The sequence below is a fragment of the Uranotaenia lowii genome, chromosome 2, assembly GCF_029784155.1.
Source record: "Uranotaenia lowii strain MFRU-FL chromosome 2, ASM2978415v1, whole genome shotgun sequence".
Classification (NCBI taxonomy): Eukaryota; Metazoa; Arthropoda; class Insecta; order Diptera; family Culicidae; genus Uranotaenia; species Uranotaenia lowii.
This window is the reverse complement of record NC_073692.1, coordinates 134,181,167-134,201,174: the sequence shown is the minus strand read 5'-3', so window position 1 is coordinate 134,201,174 and position 20,008 is coordinate 134,181,167.

Genomic DNA, 20,008 nt, shown 5'->3' with positions numbered 1-20,008 from the left:
TTTTGAGTTATGTAAAAAAATATGAAAGAGGCCCCTCCCCTTTTATACTGGAAAGAGGGAGGGGTCTCAAATAATCATTGAAATATTTTTCGTATCCAACTACCTTCCCGTGCCAAATTTGGTTCCAATATCTTGATTTGTTCTCGAGTTATGTAAAAAATTGTAAGATAGGGCCCCTCCCTCCTTCCTATCTCCCCACTTAAAAGAGGGAGGGGTACCTCTTATTCATAGAAATATTCCCCGTTCCCAATTACCACCCCATGCCAAATTTGATACCATTTACTTGATGAGTTCTCGAGTTATGCAAAAAATTGTCTTTTGTTTGGGAGGCCCTTCCCCCCCTTCATGAAAGAGGGAGGGGTCTCAAACCATAATAGGAACCTTCCCCTGCCTCCAATACCCCCACCTGCCAAGTTTCACGCATATCGGTTCAGTAGTTTCCGAGTCTTTAGGGAACAGACAGACAGACAGACAGACAGACAGACAGACAGAAATTCATTTTTATATATATAGATTAAAATATGTTTGATTATAATTTTCCAATTTTATTTGTATCTCATATAAATATTTTTAAATAGCCTACCCTTCTCTGAGCGTCGGAAAGCACCTTCAATTTTTTCGCTTCCAGCTCCTTAGCCTCCTTTTCTGCCTCTCGCTCCCATTCGCTTTAGTTTTTTCAGATTTTCCTTCATTTTTTTTTGCTTTAAGGACTAGACATATCTCGACTCTCGAGTGAGAATTGCGGGCATACTGGCTTAACGATTTCGTTACCGTTATAGTTGTGACTCCCCCGGACATGTCGATTCCGTCGTATACGATACGTCGGGCTGTCAGACTCTCCTCGGTTTGGTTTTCAACTGGGCATTTCGCGTTAACGGAAAAGCCTCTTTCCATAGTCGCGTTGCCATGAGACAAAATTAGAATGTTGTTCAATAATGTGGTCAAATTGAAGAACTCCTTTTTCGATTTGCCAATAAGTTCCATCCAAAAAATGTCCAATCGTTGTATTTTTCTTCGATATACCGAAATGATGTTTTTATTGGAGGTATTGCACATAATTGTTCGAATTCGTCCTTAATTTTATCGGCACAAGCTTAAATGTTGCTTGCCAACAAGTACTTCTAGACACAGGTCGTTACGTTTTTTGGCAATATCTGGATAGTGTGCAATCATATCGGGATTAATGCACGATAAATACCGAGTGATGGGATAAGACAAGGGAGATCCTATAGCCATAGCCATTGTATTCAAAATTCCACAGTAAAACGAACGACAGCTATTTCTGAATACAAGGAAATCCTTGTCGGAAACATGACCAGACTCTTAGCTTTCTTGATTGCCGATTAAGAATCCAATTTCTACGCTTTCCGGAGGTAGAGAAATTATTTCTGAGAGCTCAATTCCAATAAGTGTTTTTGATTTTACGTTTAGACGTTCAGGCTTTACAACTTTCTCCATCAATGTTCTTACAAGCCCGGTTAAATCATCGAAGAGAAACGGAACCATCGGTGCTTCTGTCTGATACTCGCGTAAAAAGGACTCGAAGCGGCCGTTACAAAAAAATCAATTTTGGTCCCAGCAAACTATCATCTACAGCTTAAGCAACAATGTCGAATACCTTCAACCGGGAAATCGATGAAAAACTCCGCTTAAAATTTGGAGGGTTTTATATAATATTTTTTCCTCTTGTTTTTCTACCTCGTCGACAAACCGTTTGAGGTACGGTAGCATTTTGGCAGCACGTTTTGCAACGCGTTCATTTTCCACCCAGCGAACGTCACAAAAGTTTAATGGAAATATAGTTAAACCCGTTACTGCAGTATAATCTTCCCTTTTAAGTGGAATGTTTTTGAACAGGCTATACAAAACCCTCAAAACTTCATCCAAATTCCATTCACTTTTCCTCAGTCCTTCCTTGAACGGGTTATGTACAGTGTGAAGTTCACAGCTCCCAATGGTGAATATCTCGTACGCCGGTTTCAAAACAAGTTCTTGAACCTCGCTAGTTAGTTCCTTGAGCATTTTCCAATTTACTGCTGGACCATCCATGGAACACTGGATCATTCGTTTTAGTAGATCAGGATTTTTCTAAAAACATAGTTTCATGCCATCCAGAAGGTCATTTTTGTTCTTCCCATTTCCATTCGATTAGCAATCTGGCTGTCCGGGAATATCCTTTCGTTGTTCAATGAAGCAAGTTCAAACTAATCGAAACCGATCCAGCTCGGAAGAAGGATTCGTTTCGACCTGGTAGAAATCGGTCGAAGTGAATTGGAAAGAGACTGGTGAACAACTGTCAATCCATTTCCACTTGATTCGACCTATTTCGACTAAACTTCATTGAACAGATTTGCACTGGGCCAAAAATTCCCGAATTTTCGAAAAAAATTCGGGCTTTTACGCGCTTTTTTCCCGTTGGATTTCAAATCCCGTCTTTTTCCCGCTTTTCCCGCTTTTCCCGAATGGGTAGCCACCCTGTTAATAGTATGCATTATAGATGGCACACGTGTTGCCCAAATATGAAAGTCGTAAAACTACTTCATTGGACGCTATCTCAAAAACCACTTGACAGAACATCACAAAAATGTACACATATAAACATTACAATAACAGGTGGCTTCCCCGAAAATTTCATTTAATTTTCATCCATGCATTCAAAAGTTATTCACAAAACAAAGTGTTGCATTTTTTCGAATACACTGTTTAGAATAATTACTTAGTGCTTGCTAAAATATTACAGATAAAAATTAACCAATTCACTTGTTACTTTAAAATTTATTAAATTATTTCCATAACCATAGCTAGGATTTTGAATCATTGGGCTGGCGTTGAATCGGAAAAGAACAATTACAATTACACGCAGATGTTTATGTTTTGTTTTAAACGATACTCGGTGGTGCCTGAATTTTGGAAAATTATCATGATTTTATTAAATAAAAAATTTAAATGATTTTTGCAATTTTTTGCCTGTGTAAAGTTTTGGAAATTTTTCGATTGTATTCTAATAAAGTGTGAAATCGTACACGAAATTAAATCATCCGTCTAGAATCGCTTGATCAATTTCAATCTTCTGAATTTTGAAAATTATTAACTTATTTTTACTGTCAGAAAGAAAAAACGCTTCTTTTTCCTTTAGCCCCAGCCTACAAAGTCAAAATCTTCAAAGGATTCGTAGCGTATTCAAACTTTTAAAAGTTTAGTTCGAAATTTTCTGGATAAATTAATTTGAATAACAATAATGTAAATTTTGAAAGCTCAGCTTAAAAAAACAGCCCCAGACCCTCTGATGGAAGTTTCCTATTCCTCTCTGGGTCCCAGTTTAAAAATAGTTTTTTTTATTTTACGAAGAGATTAATCAGAATAGTTTATGTTTATTACTTCAATTTATCGGCCTTATCGGTCAAAAGTGATGTCCTTTTTAAGATTATACAATTTTTATAGATGGAAAGAACGTTAGATAAAATGAAAGATGGTGAAAATGAGCGTTTAGATTTTATTTAGAAGCATTATCATCAAATATTAAATTTTTTCGTTCCGCACGGGCCAACTATTATGAACTGGTAGATACAGATTGAGCTGCATCTACCATCACACATTTTTTTTATCTGGTTAATTCTGGCTTAGAAATTTAAATTACATTCCGAATTTTTGATTTTGGTTTGAATCTGTGATCTGGGAACCAAAAATTAATTTTGATTTTCATTTTTATTTCCCTTTAAAATAAACGAATTTCAAATCAAATCATTTTTATTTTCTCAGTTTTGGGTTTGAATACCCGGTTTTTCGGTTTTCCTGGTGCGATTTTCAGATTTTGTTTTTTTTTCGGTTTTCCCGGTTCTGTGGCCAAACTGATTGTGTAAAGGTTTCTATCATCTCGTCACGATAAAATGCGAATATAGAATTTTGGAATTGCAGAAGACTTATGGATGATGATTTGTGTATTTATGCTAAATTTATGCTATTTCATGCTAACACTCTAGGACACTGTTTTGATAACGATCTAAAGAAGTACATTTGTACATATGTAAGTCGAATTTTTGTAGGTTTCTACCGTAATCCCGCAGCCTACGATAAACAATTCAGTCAGAAAACATGATTTCCAATGTTATTCCTTGAGTCTCTTTTAAGTGATTCCCATTAAAGAACCTTGTCACCTACATGGGTGTGCACCGTAATCCCAACCGAATCAACCAATTTGTGTCAGGTCAACGGCAGCTGCGTGGCTTCAAATTTAACAGCTTTCATAAAGTTTCACTCCTTGCCCGCGCTCCGCTCGTGGAGACGTTGATGATCAGTCAGTTTAATATTCGTCGCACAGATATATGGAGATGATGGCCAGGCCGCTTGGTTTATTTTCGCTGCTATGACTGACTGCCTGGTTTACGCAATCTTAAACCAAAAGGAGACTCACTGATGCAGCTCTTCCTAAAACAGGCCACTGCTGTTAGCCATTGACAGAAAACGATTTAAAAAAAAAATCCCCAAGACCTCTGCTCACGTCGAATGCTTCTGATGTGATCAGTCGCCTCGAGGTGACACTAAAACACAATCTCATTGTGGCTTAGCCTGAGATTAAAATAGAAACAGATAAAAAATCCCTTCCAGCGACAACTTTTCATCAGATTGATCAAATGTTCAACTTTGTCATTTGAAGGTGTCCTAACGATGTCTCCACCGGTTCAAGTATCTAAGTAGTACGCCTGCTACAGTCTTGACCTGCTTATCGAGATTTTGAGTGACGTTCTGATTGTTCTTGAAAGGATGATGATCCTCCACACCGCTATAGTAATCGAACAGATTGCTCGGAGATTAAAGCGTTCAATTAATCGATTTCGTACCAGTTACTCGGCGTTTGTCAATAAAACCTCAATCGGAGAACGTCAGTAGTGGTCAGCGGATTTGATTACACGTGAAACGCAAACTCGTGGGGCGCTAGGCTAGGTTATTAGCCTTATTTGTGGGCGCGCGCGAGCTCTCTACTAGCACGACATCGACGAGCGATTAAGTACCCTGATCTAAATGGGATCTTCGAGTGGGCGAGCTGAAATATCACATCAAATTCGACTTTACTGAACTCTGATCGAACGTAGTCGATGGTAAGTTGTCGTAACCCTACGTCGTTGTTGTTATTTTTGTTATTGCGGTTTCGATTGGGGAAACTCCATCACACCGCAAGCTTACTTAAGGTTTGCGCGATTGAGACGGCTTCGGTCGTCGTCAGTTATTACCTGATTTGGGGCGTAGTAGTTTAAGTTTTCCAATATGTACGTGCACGTTAAGTTCGATAAATTGTCATAACTCGTTATACTAATGAAATCGAGCAATCCGATCGTGATCTTTTTTAAATGTCCAGACTGGGTGAAGCTGAGAGATTATCCGGGCGTTTCGAGCAAAACGATTGGGTTGACTTTTAAAATGACGCCAGGGTTTCCACGAATTCCCAACATTAACATTTAGTGTTGTGAAGTCTATTGAAAAAAAAATTTAAATTTACTTTTTAAAACTTTTTTAAATATAATTGTTAACTTCATTCTCAACAATCCCTAAATAATTGCACCCAAATGACTTTAATTCTATACACAAATCTGTACTACAATAAAATATTTTTAAAATCATAGTGAGGCTGTGGAAATAAATACAAGAATAAGTCACGTTGTAACAAATCATGAGTTACAAAATGGAAACATGCGCATAATGTTGATAGTTAATATTTAAAGAAATGGGAAAAAATGCTTACAATTTACACAATATTCGAAAATGTCTCAATAACCCAGTGACTCTCTATTCTAGTTGTTGTTTTAAGTTTTCCGAGTTTTTTAAATCTCTTTCTCAAAACATATTCCAATTCGACAATTTTTGTTTGCACAATATATTGCAATCTATCGATTTTCTCAACTTGGTCAATTATTTCCAGAATTCTCGAGATTTCTGCAACATTCTAATGATAATCCTATATTCTCTTGATGTTCTCTTCTTATTCCCTCCATATTTTCTCCGATTTTTCTCCATATCTTCTATATGTACGTCTCGGTAATCGAGCGGTTAGCATGGTAAGACGGAAATCGCTGGTCCACTGATGGCATGGGTTCAATTTCCATCTCTGTTAAGTTTTCCACGTTTTTTATTCAGTCTGTAAAACCTAAATCGGTTTAAGACGGTGTGGTTTTTTTTAAATATTCTCTCCATATTCTTTCCATATTTTCTCTGTATTCGCTCTATATGCATTTAATACATTCTACCTATATATTCTATTGATATTCTTTCAATTATTTTTCACACTTTTTTATATTGTCTTATTTTTTAACCAAATTATTTGTAAATTTTCCAATTTTCTCATGTTAAACTCAATCAGCCTCTATTTTCCCGTTTATTTCAAAGACGACATCGGGCAGCTTTCAAGCCTACTCCTTTAATGGTAACTCTCTATTATTTTTAACTCTATCAATTATCAACTCTTTCGTTATTGCTATTTTATTTTACTCTTCTTGTCAACTCTCTTTGGGATCATTCAAATATTACGTAACGCTTTTAGGGGGGAGGGGGTATAGCAACTTGTTCGCTTTGTGAATTTTGCTAAGAAATTTGGAGACGAATATGTTACGTAGGGGGGAGGGGGTTGAAAATTCTCGAAAATTACGTTACGTAATATTTGAACGGCCCCATTTTTTGTTAACTCGCTAATTTGTTCAACTGGCTCATCTTTCAACTTTCCAATTACAGGGTAGCAACGTGAAAGTGTTACAATTTGTTTATTATATAAAAAAAACCGTTTGTTATCTTTATTCGAAATCAATTTCAATATCATCTATTAGGATATATTGACAGTTTTACAAACACTACCTTATCGAAAGGCCTCAGCCCTAACCTCTAAACAAGAAAGAGACGATTAATTTTATCAAAAGGACCTACCCAGAATGTGCTTTTCCTAAGACAAAATTGCCGTTTTCGCCCCTTTGAGAAACCGATTGAGTTTTCAATGTTTCGATTGTCAATGCTACCCAGTGGAGCCAGGTCAAATTATTTTTCAATATTCGCTCTAATTTTAATAAATCTCATCTGAAAATCTTTATGAAACCCAGAAGGTAAAGCAAATTTAACAATGTTTTGAAAAATCCTGTATATATCTCAGTTGAAGTAACAAATTTTACGTTAAATATATACATGTTCAGTAGTTACTTCATTCCTCAAATCCGTATTCAATTTGTTTAAGTTTGTAATTAAGGCTATGATCATTTAGTATCCGGGCACTTTATTTCGGTGATTGCTACGTTACTAGAGCTCGAATATGCAAAAATTTAGCAGCGTTGTGTTGGTTATAAAAAGGACTATCTCATCTATTTTTTCAGATTTTATAATTTACGTATGTTTGAGATATTTACGATTTAAAAGGACATGATAAAAATAATCGCCTTGGAAATTCGTCATTGTCGATTTGAAAACTCATGAACCGTTGATTTTTTCTGAATTTTTTTTGGCCCGAATGGTTAAGATGTAGAAGAAACCACTCTAGGATACTCACGAAGTTCAATCCAAACATCGAAGTGGAACCCTTGATCTCAAATGTGGTAAAAAGTCTATGGTTTGTAACGTGGTTACATTTCTGTATATATAAATAATAATTAAAATCGAAAATAAGACATTTCTGTACATATAGTTAGATAAGTTCACGTTAATTATTTATTGTTATTGTTTATCAATATTGTGCCGTTCTAATGAAACGATCAGTCGACATGCTTTACGTCATATGTTCTATGCCATACAATCTTTGGTACATGATTTCATGCAACCTTTTATTCTGCTTTCGCATACAACATCCGCTTTCATGACTCAAGTTATCGAGTGTCACCTCTCGAGATTGTTCTCAGAGATCCGAATAGGTTCGGTAATGAAAGGGGGAGATGGCTTGTTGTGGAAGACACAAGGAGATTCCCAATGTCATGCCGAGAGCATAGCTGGAGTACACGAACTCAGGTTTGAAAGTTCGTTGACCGGATTCGTAGGTCATCGGATTTCCCCTCCAAAGTTCAAAGGATTTTCCAACTTGCGACCTAACTGAGGATCCACGGAACGAAGCTCGATCACTTTGATCCAGACCGTGGTTTAGGCTAAAGCGAGGATTTCCATTTTTGTTTTGTTTCGCGAATTGTCTAGTAAAAGTAAAAGTCCACGTGAAGTATCTTGAGAGTTAGGTGTTAATTGTTCTGTTCCTTTTCCCATTATAGCTAGACTTAATTAGGCTAGGGAATTAGTGTTGTGCGTAATTACTTCCGTTGTGAATAAACGAAAATCAAAACAGGTTAAAATTCAATTGAATTATGTGTGTGAACTGTGTGTGTTAATTCTTGTGGAAATATCGTTCGACATTTCAATATATAGGGAGCCAACACCACAACCGTCCTAGCGATTGCTAAGCCCAATCGGAACCTTGTTCATCCAGCCACGGGAGGCTTCAAAGTTTGCCCGACGAGGCCACGTCGGAAGCGGAACCGTCCGTCACCAAACGGTTTTCGTCTGCCGGTTCGCCAAACTTCCGGCTAATTGAAAATTCGCCCCTGATTCGTCGAAGAATCATCACCACGATCACCATGTAAGGTCCCGCAGCTTACTCCACCAACAGCTCCAACAGCAGCAACAACAACAGTAAGTCACCTAGACAACGAGCCAGACAGCTCTGCTTCATCGGCATTGAGCCAAAACCGGTACTGTAAGTAACCAAATCCGAAACATATATGCGCATATAAAATCTGGCCCATGATCCCTTAATACCACACACAGTTTTTGGAAACTTAGCCAAAATAGTTTCTCATTTGAGAAGCTCCGTCAACTAAAGCTATTCTCAAACCAAACCGCACAACAAGATAGGGAAAGCCAACAGAAAGGAACAAATAGAAATAAACATGTAACCTACAATTAGAAATCAACCACAAAATCTAGAAATACAATTATAAAAACAAACCGAACAAAACAATGTAGTATAGAAATAAAAGTTAGCACGCTGTAAATAGTTTTCATCAAACTAAATGTTATTTATTTGTTTCGTAGTCTACTAATATCTGGTTGTAATTTGAATCAGCTTTCCCCTGAACAGTTGCGTCTGATTTGAAAGGTATTTCACGTGTTTTGTCCGCTTAGTTTCTAGAGTTTTCTTTTTTGTTGGATCTATTTATTTTACTCCGGGTTGAACTGCTCGGGAAAACAGTTCCCTCGCTTACGCCTCTATTATTGGAAGGAGAAAGGTGGGAAGGTGAATTCCACCCATGACGAGATGCGCAAGCGAGTGCTTTTCGAGCGGATAGAACAACGGTTTGCGTCCCAGCTATCCTTTTGGCACGACGGTGCAAATGCTGGTCTATTTTCCTGGCATCCCCATTCCCCTAATCATTCCGTGTCCTTTTTCGGATCCATTTGGACAACCCGCCCTGAGGTCGGGAGTCTAGCCGGGCAATCAACCTCGACGAGTGGTCCTCATATGAGGTGGCGCGTAAATCACTCGTTTGATGAAAGCGGAAGTTGTATGGGAGAGGCTGAATCCTCACGCGCGAAATCGCACGTGTTATAGGTTATTGGGGATAACTTAATGCAGACCTCTTAACTATGCAGTAAATCCGTTCCCGGCAGGAAAAAAGTTTTGCCTGTCTAGTAGAGGTCAAATTCAAATTAAGAGGTCAAATTCTTCGAGTTGCAAACTCATGAAAAGGTTCCACACAGATTTCAATTGAGGGCCTCAGAGCCAAAGGGTTATAAGTGACAAAATGGTCAATTTTTAGTTAATGTTGTCAAACAATTTTCAATATTTCAAACTTTATTTGCTGATTTTTTTCAGATTTTTAGAATTTTAATTAAATACTTTTACATTCGAAAGAAAAATACAAATTTTCGAAAAATATATGGAAAATCGCGAAACACAACAACTTTAAAGCGTGTTTTCTCGAAATTAGCTTTTATGCACTTATACCCCTTTGGCTCCAAGGGCCTCAATTGGTTTTCCCAGGGGAATTTGTGTAAAATATCATGGTTCTGCAAAGGTTTTGCTTCTGTGGTAAAAATAATAGATCAATTCATGACTGAAAAAAGTGTGCAAAGATAAAAAAAAGAGATTTTACGATAAAGTAATAGTATTTCTTGTAATCAAGGATAAATAGCCTTATAACTTGATTGAAAACAATCTGTAGCAATATATTTGAAATATGCACATACTTCTTGTAATTTGTAGTGATTAAAACGTAATAAAACAATTTTCAGCTTCTCTATCATTCACTACTGCCTAAACACCCAACATTTCCAACGATACCACGCTTAGAAATGTAACATTTTCTTTATCTACTGAAATGAAGTTTTTGCATACGCAAAGCGCGTAAATGACTTTTAAAAATCTGCAAAGTTGCAATCAAATGTGTAGAAAATGTTGATAGTTGAAAATTGAGTTTAAATAATTGAGAAATAAAAAGCGAGCAAATATTCATTTTTGTCATAACAACCTGGCAACTCTGATGAAACCAAATCCAAATCAAGTTGCGAGGATATGGCTGAGGCCAACCAGCCATCAATACCATCGACCGTAGTAGAATTAAAAACTTAGTACTTCAGTTCTCGTCATTCAGCTTGGTGTTTTATAACGGCACACAGACGCATATTTGCATGCCGCACGCACGATTTAGTTCAGCATTACGTCACAAATCTTCACCAAATGTTTTCAAATGTGTTCATCCACGAATGCTTAACGTTGTACAACTTTCCTATCATGATATTGAAGTCTAGTGGGTTCAAATCCGAAGACAAATCAAATCATAATCATAAACTTTTTCTATTTTATCATCTTTCTACTATAAAAATTTTTAAATTATTTCTTTCGTTAGACTCTCTGATTTTTTTTAACTAAATTTAATTCCTTTTTTTATTTTATTTTTTTTTCTTATTTCTTTTTTATTTTATTTGTTATTCATTTTATTCGAATATTTCTTATTAATTTTTTTTATTTTACTTAAATTTGTTTATTTTACTTTTTATTTATTTAAGTTAAATTTTTTAACTTAATTTAATTTTTTTTTATTTAAATTTTTTTTCTTCTTCTATTTTTATTTTTTATTTTTTTTTTTAAATTTTTACTTATATTTATTTATTTTGATTTTTAAGTAAATAATTTTTAATTTAACTTAATTTTTCTGATCTTTTTAAACTTAATTTATGACTTTTCTTTGTATTTTTTTATGATTCTTTTATTTATCTTATTATTTCATTTACATATCTTATTTTCTATTTTTCATATTATTTTATTTTGGTTGTTTTCTTTCTTCTCTTTCTTTTTCTTTTTTTTTCTCCTTCTTTTTTTCAATTTTTTTTTATTTTTTCTTTTTTTAATGTTTTTTTTTATTTTCTTTCCTTTTGTTATTTTTTTTTCTTTTTTTTTCTTTATTCTTTTTTCTTTTTTTCGTATTTTTCTTTTTTTTTTGTTTTTTTTTTGTTTTTTTTCGTTTTTTTCTTTTTTTTATTTTTTTTTATTTTTTTTTCTTTTTTTTTCTTTTTTTTTTCTTTTTTATCTTTATTTTTCTTTTTTTTCTTTTGTTTTCTTTTTTTTCTTTTTTTTTTTTAATTTTTCATTTTTTCATTTTCCTTTTTGTTTTTCATATTTTTAATTTTCCTTTTTTAATCTTGCATTTTTCTCATTGTTTATTTTCCACATATTTTTTATTCTTCCCATTGTTTATTTTCCTCATATTTTGTATTTTTCTGATTTTAAATTTTCCTTTTTTTATACATATTCTTTACCTTTTTTATTTTTCTAATTTCTTTCTTACTTTCTTATTTTTTTTATTTTGTTTCTCAAATTTTTATCTTTTTGCTAATTTTTTAAAAATTTAATCATTTTTCATTTTAAATTTTCTTTTTTTAAATTTTTTATCTTTTTTTTCTTTTTGTTCTATTTTTAATTTTTTTCTAATTTTTTTCTCTTTTTTTAACTTTTTTTCTTTGTTTTTCTTTTTATTTTTTTTCTTTTTTTTTCCTTTATTTCTTTTTATTTTTTTTATTTTTTTCTTTTTTTTATTTTTCTCTTTTTTTCTCTTTTTTCTCTTTTTTCTCTTTTTTCTCTTTTTTCTCTTTTTTTTTCTTTTTTTTCTTTTGTTTTCTTTTTCTTTTTTTTCTTCTTTTTTTTATTCTGTTTTTCATTTTTTTCCCTTTTTTCTCTGTTTGATCTTTCTTGTTTATGTTTTTTTTTAAATATACACTGAGGTTTTTTTTACGCAGTATTTTTTTAAGCGTTTTTTTTACGCGGATTTTCGAATTAACGCGGTTTTTGAGAGAAATTTTCCAAAGGAAAACGCTTGGAATCTTTTTTTTATTTGGAAAATCTTAACTCTGAGACTAAGAACGTGATACATGAGATCTGAGACCTGAGACTTGAGACCTGAGACCTGAAACTTGAGACCTGAAACTTGAGACCTTAAATATGAGACACGAGACATGAGACCTGAGACATGAGACGTGAGACGTGAGACGTGAGACATGAGACATGAGGCATGATGCATGAGACCTGAGACATGAGACCTGAGACATGAGACATGAGATCTGAGACCTGAGACCTGAGACATGAGACATGAGACGATTTGAATTCCACCCTGTCAAATAAGCCTCACTATATTCTACTATTCTATTTATCTAATTGATTTTGTTTTTTATCTTAAAAACGAACTATCATTGTACGCAATTTTTTAAATAATCATCTTACGCGTTTTTTTTGAGAAACGTACTTTTTTGCCCGGATTTTTTAATTAAAATGGATTTTTTATGTAGATTTTCGAATAACGGGTTTTTTATGCGGATTTTCGAATTAACGCGGTATTTTTTACGCGGATTTCCGAATTAACGCTATTTTTATTACGCGGATTTTCGAATTAACGCGGATTTTCGAATTAACGCGGTTTTTTTCACGGATTTTCGAATTAACGCGGATTTTCGAAATCATGTTGTTTTACGCGGATTTTCGAATTAACGCGGATTTTTTTGAAACCTCCGCGTAAAAAAAACCTCATTGTACATATCTTATTTTTCTTATTTTTTTAATTATTCTTATTTTTTATTTTACTAATTTTCTATTTTTCTTGTTTTCTTATGTTCTGTTTTATTTATTGCCAAAATCAAACGATTTTTTGGAACGACATTACCATATAATTTTCACTATAACAGGACCAATATAATTTAGACAAACACCATAAATACGTTTTTACGTTCTTGAATGTTGATAAAATATTACAACAATAACAACAATTTTGAACTCCTTATAAAGCACTCAAAAATGACGAAAAACATACAAATAAAAAAAACTACTCAAGAATAAACACTACAAAGGAAATGAAATGTCAAAAAAATCTTAAATAAGATGCAAAATAACAAAAATAACAAATATGATAAAAATAGCAAACATTTTGAACAAAACAAAAAAAAATCTAAATATGTCCAAAACATGATAAAAAACTAACAAAAAATGCGTAAAAATTTTCAAAACAATCATGAAAAATTGAGTTAATAATAAAAACAATGCTTTATTTTGTTTTAAAGGTTAAAAAAAGGTGACGAAAAACCCGTCGATTTTGGCAAGGTTCAATTTTGGCAACACCAAATTTTCGAGCGTGTTGCCAAAAACGAAAGGGATCTGTATTTATTTTTCCCATTTTTGCATCTTTTCTAGCTTTAAAATTTTTTCCTAGTTTATCGTTTGTTTGTGTGTTTTGAATTCTCCTCTTTCATTTTCTTTTTTTTATGATAATCTATCTTAAAATTGATTTTTCCTTTTATTTTTTGTTTGTTTTCCACGGCTTTCTTTTGATTTTTTAAAAATATTGCCGATTGTTTTCTTCAAGGTTTCTTTTTTTATGGTTGCCTCCATATCCGATATTTGTAATTAGAAGCAATTAGATTGTATAAAATTGCTAACCTTGTACGGATTTAAAGCAGAAGATTGAAGAATGATTTAAAAATCATTTAAAAAATCATTCAATTTTCATTTTGAGGAAAGATTTTTTTCCCAAATTCTCAACCATTAAATTTGCGAAAAGATTTCTTTCCAAGTTCCCAACCTTTATAGATAGAGATAAGAAATGAACAGAAGGTTGACGGTTGACAATAAAAAAATTGAACTTAAATCTTTGGAAATCGTTAAACAAAAGCGGTTTTGAATTATGCTAAAAAAAGTATATTTGAAAAATGGAATAAAATTATGACTTTCATCTTTTCTTTTCCACATAGGTTTTAAAAAAATGGTGTGCAACATGATATGCGACCGATCATTTAAATTCAAATGATTGCCGTTGAACCGTTAATACAAAGTCTAAGTCCCGGAGTAAAATGTAAAAGTGGAGCGAGACAGCTATCAACACCGTTATTAACCTGGAAGAGGAGAAAAGTCGAAAACCGAGCCCAGATGAGATTTAAATCATCTATTTATTGAGATTCAGCAAAAGATGATGGTGCGTAGGAAGCGCTTTCAAGCAGCTGGAAAAAAAAACAAATCTCCAGTTGACAACTGGGATGGGTTTTCGAACCAAATTGAGCCCAGACTCACTCACTCAGGTAGTCGCTCACTGCTAAACGCTACAAAAGGCCAAGCCTTTCTAAAAAAAAACATATAAATATATACGCAGAAAGAGGACAATATTGTACCGTATCTGGTCTGGGTATGTTTGTTGGAGATATTGGCACCTGAATGGGGGATTTTACACGAAAACGATCGCTGCTGTCGATGGCTCTAGATTGTCCGGGGCTCGGAGAGTTTGAATATTCATGAGATGGTGGTAAATCAATTTGGTTTAATTATATGGCTAACGTCGTTGATGGCATTAATTTTAATTTTATTTTGCTATTCATTTCTTTCAACGTCGAAATCAAGGGCTTTCGTAAAGCTGCAATGAAAGCGGGTCGCGGACAATGGTTTAACTTTAAAGTGATAAATTCATGTAAACAAAACTTGCTGGAAGGTTTATTTAAAAAAAAGTATCATTAAACCATGGTTTGATTACTAAATCATCAAACTTAAAGAAGGATGAAAATTCAAGTTTAGGGATTCAAAATCTAAACAAAAATTCGAATTTTGAAAGCTGATTGAAATAAATTACGACATCAGATGATTTCTAAAGTTGATTGGAATAACAAGGGGAGAGAAGTTGTAAGAATGTACAGTCACAGAAGGGTAACTTTGAAAAAAAATAACTCCCAAGCAAGATGATTTCTGGGAAACTTTTAGAAGCAAATTGCATAAGTACCTGAAGGTTAGGTTACAGAACAAAAAAAATGTACCTTTCTCCTTCATTTCGATTACGTGAGAGAATAAAATGAAAGCTTCCTTCTAAAACAACGGCACACAAGCTGTTGCAACTAAAGTTAGTTAAAGAAAAGCAAAAACAAACGCTTGAATACTAAGAATTCTGAAATTTATACAACTTCGAGGATTACGTTCCACTCAAACAGACACGGTGAAGTTGAAAACTTCCAACACAAAACACAATAAACACACAAAAAAAACTTACGCCAAGGCGCCAAGGAAATAAAAATCGTCCGACAATCATTCGCCCGTAAGCAAAATGGCAAAGAAAAATTAGCGTGTCTCGAGGTGTCACTTTGGGCTGTCATTCGAACTTTAATGCACGTTTCCTCTTATACCTCTTCTACACTCTTGCTAATCTTATTGATGGTCATATGGAAGAAAGAAACTAGAGAGAAAAAAAACTGGTATAGGTACCCCTACTACGTGACGAGGACTAATGGTGGCCTTTTTCGGAACGACGCGATTACTCAATTTATTTTCGATTGATTGAAAGATACATAATAAAAATAGAAAGGTCATAAAAATGATGGTAAACATTTATGGAACAGTTTACCCATTCCGATTTTTTTTGGTTTGATTTATAATTCCCATAAATATTCATGTCATTAGGGTTGTTTGACATAAAACGAAATTCGAATAACTATATTTTGTATACACTACACAAGCATTTGGAAGAACTGGACATAAAGAGAAAGTTCTAAATGTTCAAAATAAAAAAACATCATTTTTCTTTACAACAACCTTGTTTAAAATAAAACTAATATTTCAACAATATTTAACATTTTATTAATAGCTATCTAGTGTAAACCATAAATTAATGCAATTAAAATCAATATAGACAGATTTCACGCCAAATCGACACGAAGTTGGCATGACCCTCTCAGAATTCAATGAAACTTTGTGGGCATAATGATCTTACCTAGTAAAGCAACTTGACATACATAGTTTTCTCAAAATTATCTAGACTAACATTTGGAAAGGGCCAAACTTTTCAGTCAAAAATTTCATAATATTTTTAGCTCGAAAATTACAACTCCTGCACAAATGTGGTTCATGAGAAAGTTTTGTAAAATTGAATTAAATTTTTAGAAAAAAAATATTGATTTTGTTTATACCTACACTGAGACAAATGCATTTAAAAACCTTAAACTCTAATTCCCAAAAAATGCCATCTTAGAATTTGATGATTTTTGTTTTCTAAGACGGGTGATAATAATGCATACAAGTCTTCCATACATTGCAACTTGTGCATATTTAAAAGAAAATTTTTTTTTAACAAATACTTTTTCATGATTTTTTTCGAAAGTCATTGAACTTATTTTTTAGTGTAGATTTTCAATCTTCAATTCATAAACTGCTTCGTTGAATTGATTGTAGTGATCTCGCAGAAATAAGAGCTTCGACTGTAATAATTGATGGTAAAAGTTAGTGAAAATCTTACACTGAAAAATATGCGAGATGGCGTAATATTAGAGCTAAAAATTTTCATAAAAAATTGGCCTGAAAAGTTTGGCTCTTTTCAAATGTTGGTCTAAATCTTTTTTGGGAAAACGAATTAGGCTAAGTGCCTTAAAAACGTATTGTCCACACACAAAGTTTCATTCAATTCTACGAGAGAGGTATGCCAGATACAGTTTCGAGTTGGCGCGAACTCCGTCCATAACAGGTACTTTTACAAAAATGATACTGTAATGACATTCTATGGAGATGAGGTTGTGGTTATTCGAACGAACCTCTGATGAACGATAAGCTAAAGAGACCTTAGGGTATATCGACGTTAGGTTGAACGAAAGTGAAGACGTTTACCCACGTATTCGGCTTTGACCTATCCTACCTAGCGTTTCATTCGGCCTGATGACTTATTCGTTCTTAAGTAATTCGGCAGATCATCGCCGATATGAGGACCTTCTGCTGAACGACTCAGCGTTAGTCGATTGCTATGTGCCCCGTATGTAGAGACAACGCTGTCCGTGAATCCCAGAAGTTCGCCAAACGTTATGTTCTGCAAGACTTGGTCATGTATCGACCCTTGTGTACCCGTTGTAATCTCCGTTACTGATATCAATTTATCAATTTGACCCATCCGACCTTCCATACAATCTACAGAGATATCAGTACCAAGATTCTTTGGTGACCTTTCCGGAACCCAAAGCTCTCGCCTGTGATGAACTTCTGGGTCCGTCATTCTCCAGCTGCTTTCCAACTGTGTTCTGAAGGAATATTACGAGGGTTCTCTGGAGAATTTCCCGGTTTTGGTAGAAGTACAAACTTAAATCGTCGAACAAATATGTCCAAAAACTTTCTCACAGTCACGTGAATCTGCAGTGACAACCGGAGCACTTCAGAGAATATCATAATCGCAACTTGCACTACAATATTCGGTCCATAAAATAACGGGTGCCCTTGATAGGGTTTCCGAGAACACCTTGAACAGGTTTTGATCCTGTTAAAATTTTTGACAAAGACCTTTTGGCCAAATTGTGCTGGCTTCCTGATGCGTTCGTCTTTCCTTGTCTTCCTGTCACCTGTGGCGCAAACAGTAGGAAGATGTAATGCTCATGATTATCTACTGGCGACTAATACGTAATCGAGGATGTAAAAGACCTAGCTACGGTGTCTGTGGAAAATGTAGACATCGGTATGAAAAAAGGACACCATAAAACCGAACTACAAGACTATTGGAGGACGTTATCATAGGAACAGCAGCTGACATACCCTAGAGTAAAGGTAGACAATCGACGTAGTTTTATCAAAAGTCATCGACCTCTGGCCTATGTTATGCCGAAGTGCCATCGTCTGAAGGGGTGCAAGCGATGTTTCCTTGCCAGTATAACTCTAATTTAACTTCGATTCGGAGTAACGGCCAGGAGCTTCTCTCAAAAGGTATAGTGCAAAAGAACCAAGTTTCGGAGCGAACATACCTTAATAGCCGTCATAGTTTCCGATGTTCACATGACAACACCAGCATGGTTCGTTTAATTTCTGTTTGATAAGAGGTTAAACGGGTACAAAAAATTCTACGACCAGCATCTATACTTAAGACGCAGAATCAATTAGAAATTATTTATTGATGGATATATGGGCTGAGCCCATATTACCCTGGGGTCAGGTCAAGGCGCAGGGAATTCTCTACTCGGAATGCTGAGACACAATCTTCCCGTATGTTTAGGTAACGTGCCGCTATCAAGCCTATCCGTTCTCTGAAAAATACTCTCAGCACCGAAAAAGGTAGTCGATGATTTCCGGTAAATGGTAGTAGATGAATCAAAATGAAGTTATCGACTATTTTCTTCCGTAGATTCATTCAACCAACAAAGCGTGTCCCTGTCTGTGATAAGTTTTGAAAGTGCATACATTCGTAAGATCTTCATTCAACCTTGTCAGGGCTTTCAGTAGACTGTAGACTAAAGTCGGCCATCGTATACCACGGTTCACACATAGGAGAATCCGACAGTACAGTATGAAGCTCGATCCTCGTGCCGACGATCTTTACCACCCGCATCACACCATGAGCACCCAACTCTTTAATGCAGTGTTTGTAGCTGTGGCGGTAGTTATACGTCTTTGTGATCCAGGGCAAAAGCGTATCTGAAAATGTACCATATTTACAGCTTAGAGGACTACATTCCCTTCAATCTTTGGAGGCACGATGAAAGCGGTAATGACCATTCTGCTTTAAAGAGATGAATGCAATCTATTTACCCGGAACGGTCAGTGATTTAGGAGATGGCGGTCTGCCATCCCGGTAACAATCTTGCAAGCATTTTACGGAAGTTTCTCTGGACTGTCTGGGTTTTGAGTTTGAGCTTCGTAAGGGTTCAGGTCAACCTTCTGGCAGGCTCCTGGGGACCATGAGAGGCGACCCATTTCGCGGGAGGTGGACTTTTCCCATAGATCCATGGGATACCATGGGTAAGACCAACGATAAAGATGTTGGAGAAACCCAAACCCCGAGAAGGGTTGGTGGCCTGTTTGTTGGCATTCGCCTGATCTCGGTTGTTTTCTCCTTCTCACTCCGAAAGAACTCCCTGTTCAACAGGTTTTGGGCCCAGCATTAGTGGAAAAAAGACGTGGAATCATCAGCAGTGGAAGTTCAACCATCCAGCAAGTCAATGTGGGAGATCATCAAGCCGGAACCGTGTAAGGTTGTTGGACCAGGAGCCAACCGTGGGGTCGTCGGACCGGGAAGCCAGTTGTAGGTCGACAAGCCAGTTGGAGGTCGACAAGAGAGGTCGTCGGACAGGTGCTTTGGAAGGTCGTTAGGCCAGAGCCATTGAGAGCGGACCTGAAACACTTGTGGGTCGACAAGGTTGACAGGCCGATATCATGGAAGATTGTTAAGTCGGGAGCCAGGTGGTGGTCGTCAGACCGGAAGCCAATAATAGAGAACTGACGAGCCGGAACCACGGAACGTCGTCAAGCCGGTGCCATAGCCACAGCAAACAAGTGTTTTCAAAGCAGCAGCGGCGACTCGGGCGGCCCACCTCCTCTAGATTCCAATCAAGGACACAACGGTACGGAATTCGGGGTGGAGCAACATTTAGAAAAAAACATAGTATTGACCAGAGCTAGCAGCAACAACAGCATCCAGGCATCCATCCAGTATCGGCATCCGAAGAGTTGTAAATGTTAATGCTGAATAAACAATAGTCAACTGGATAAGCTAACCAAAGGCGATTGTAGAGCACTCAG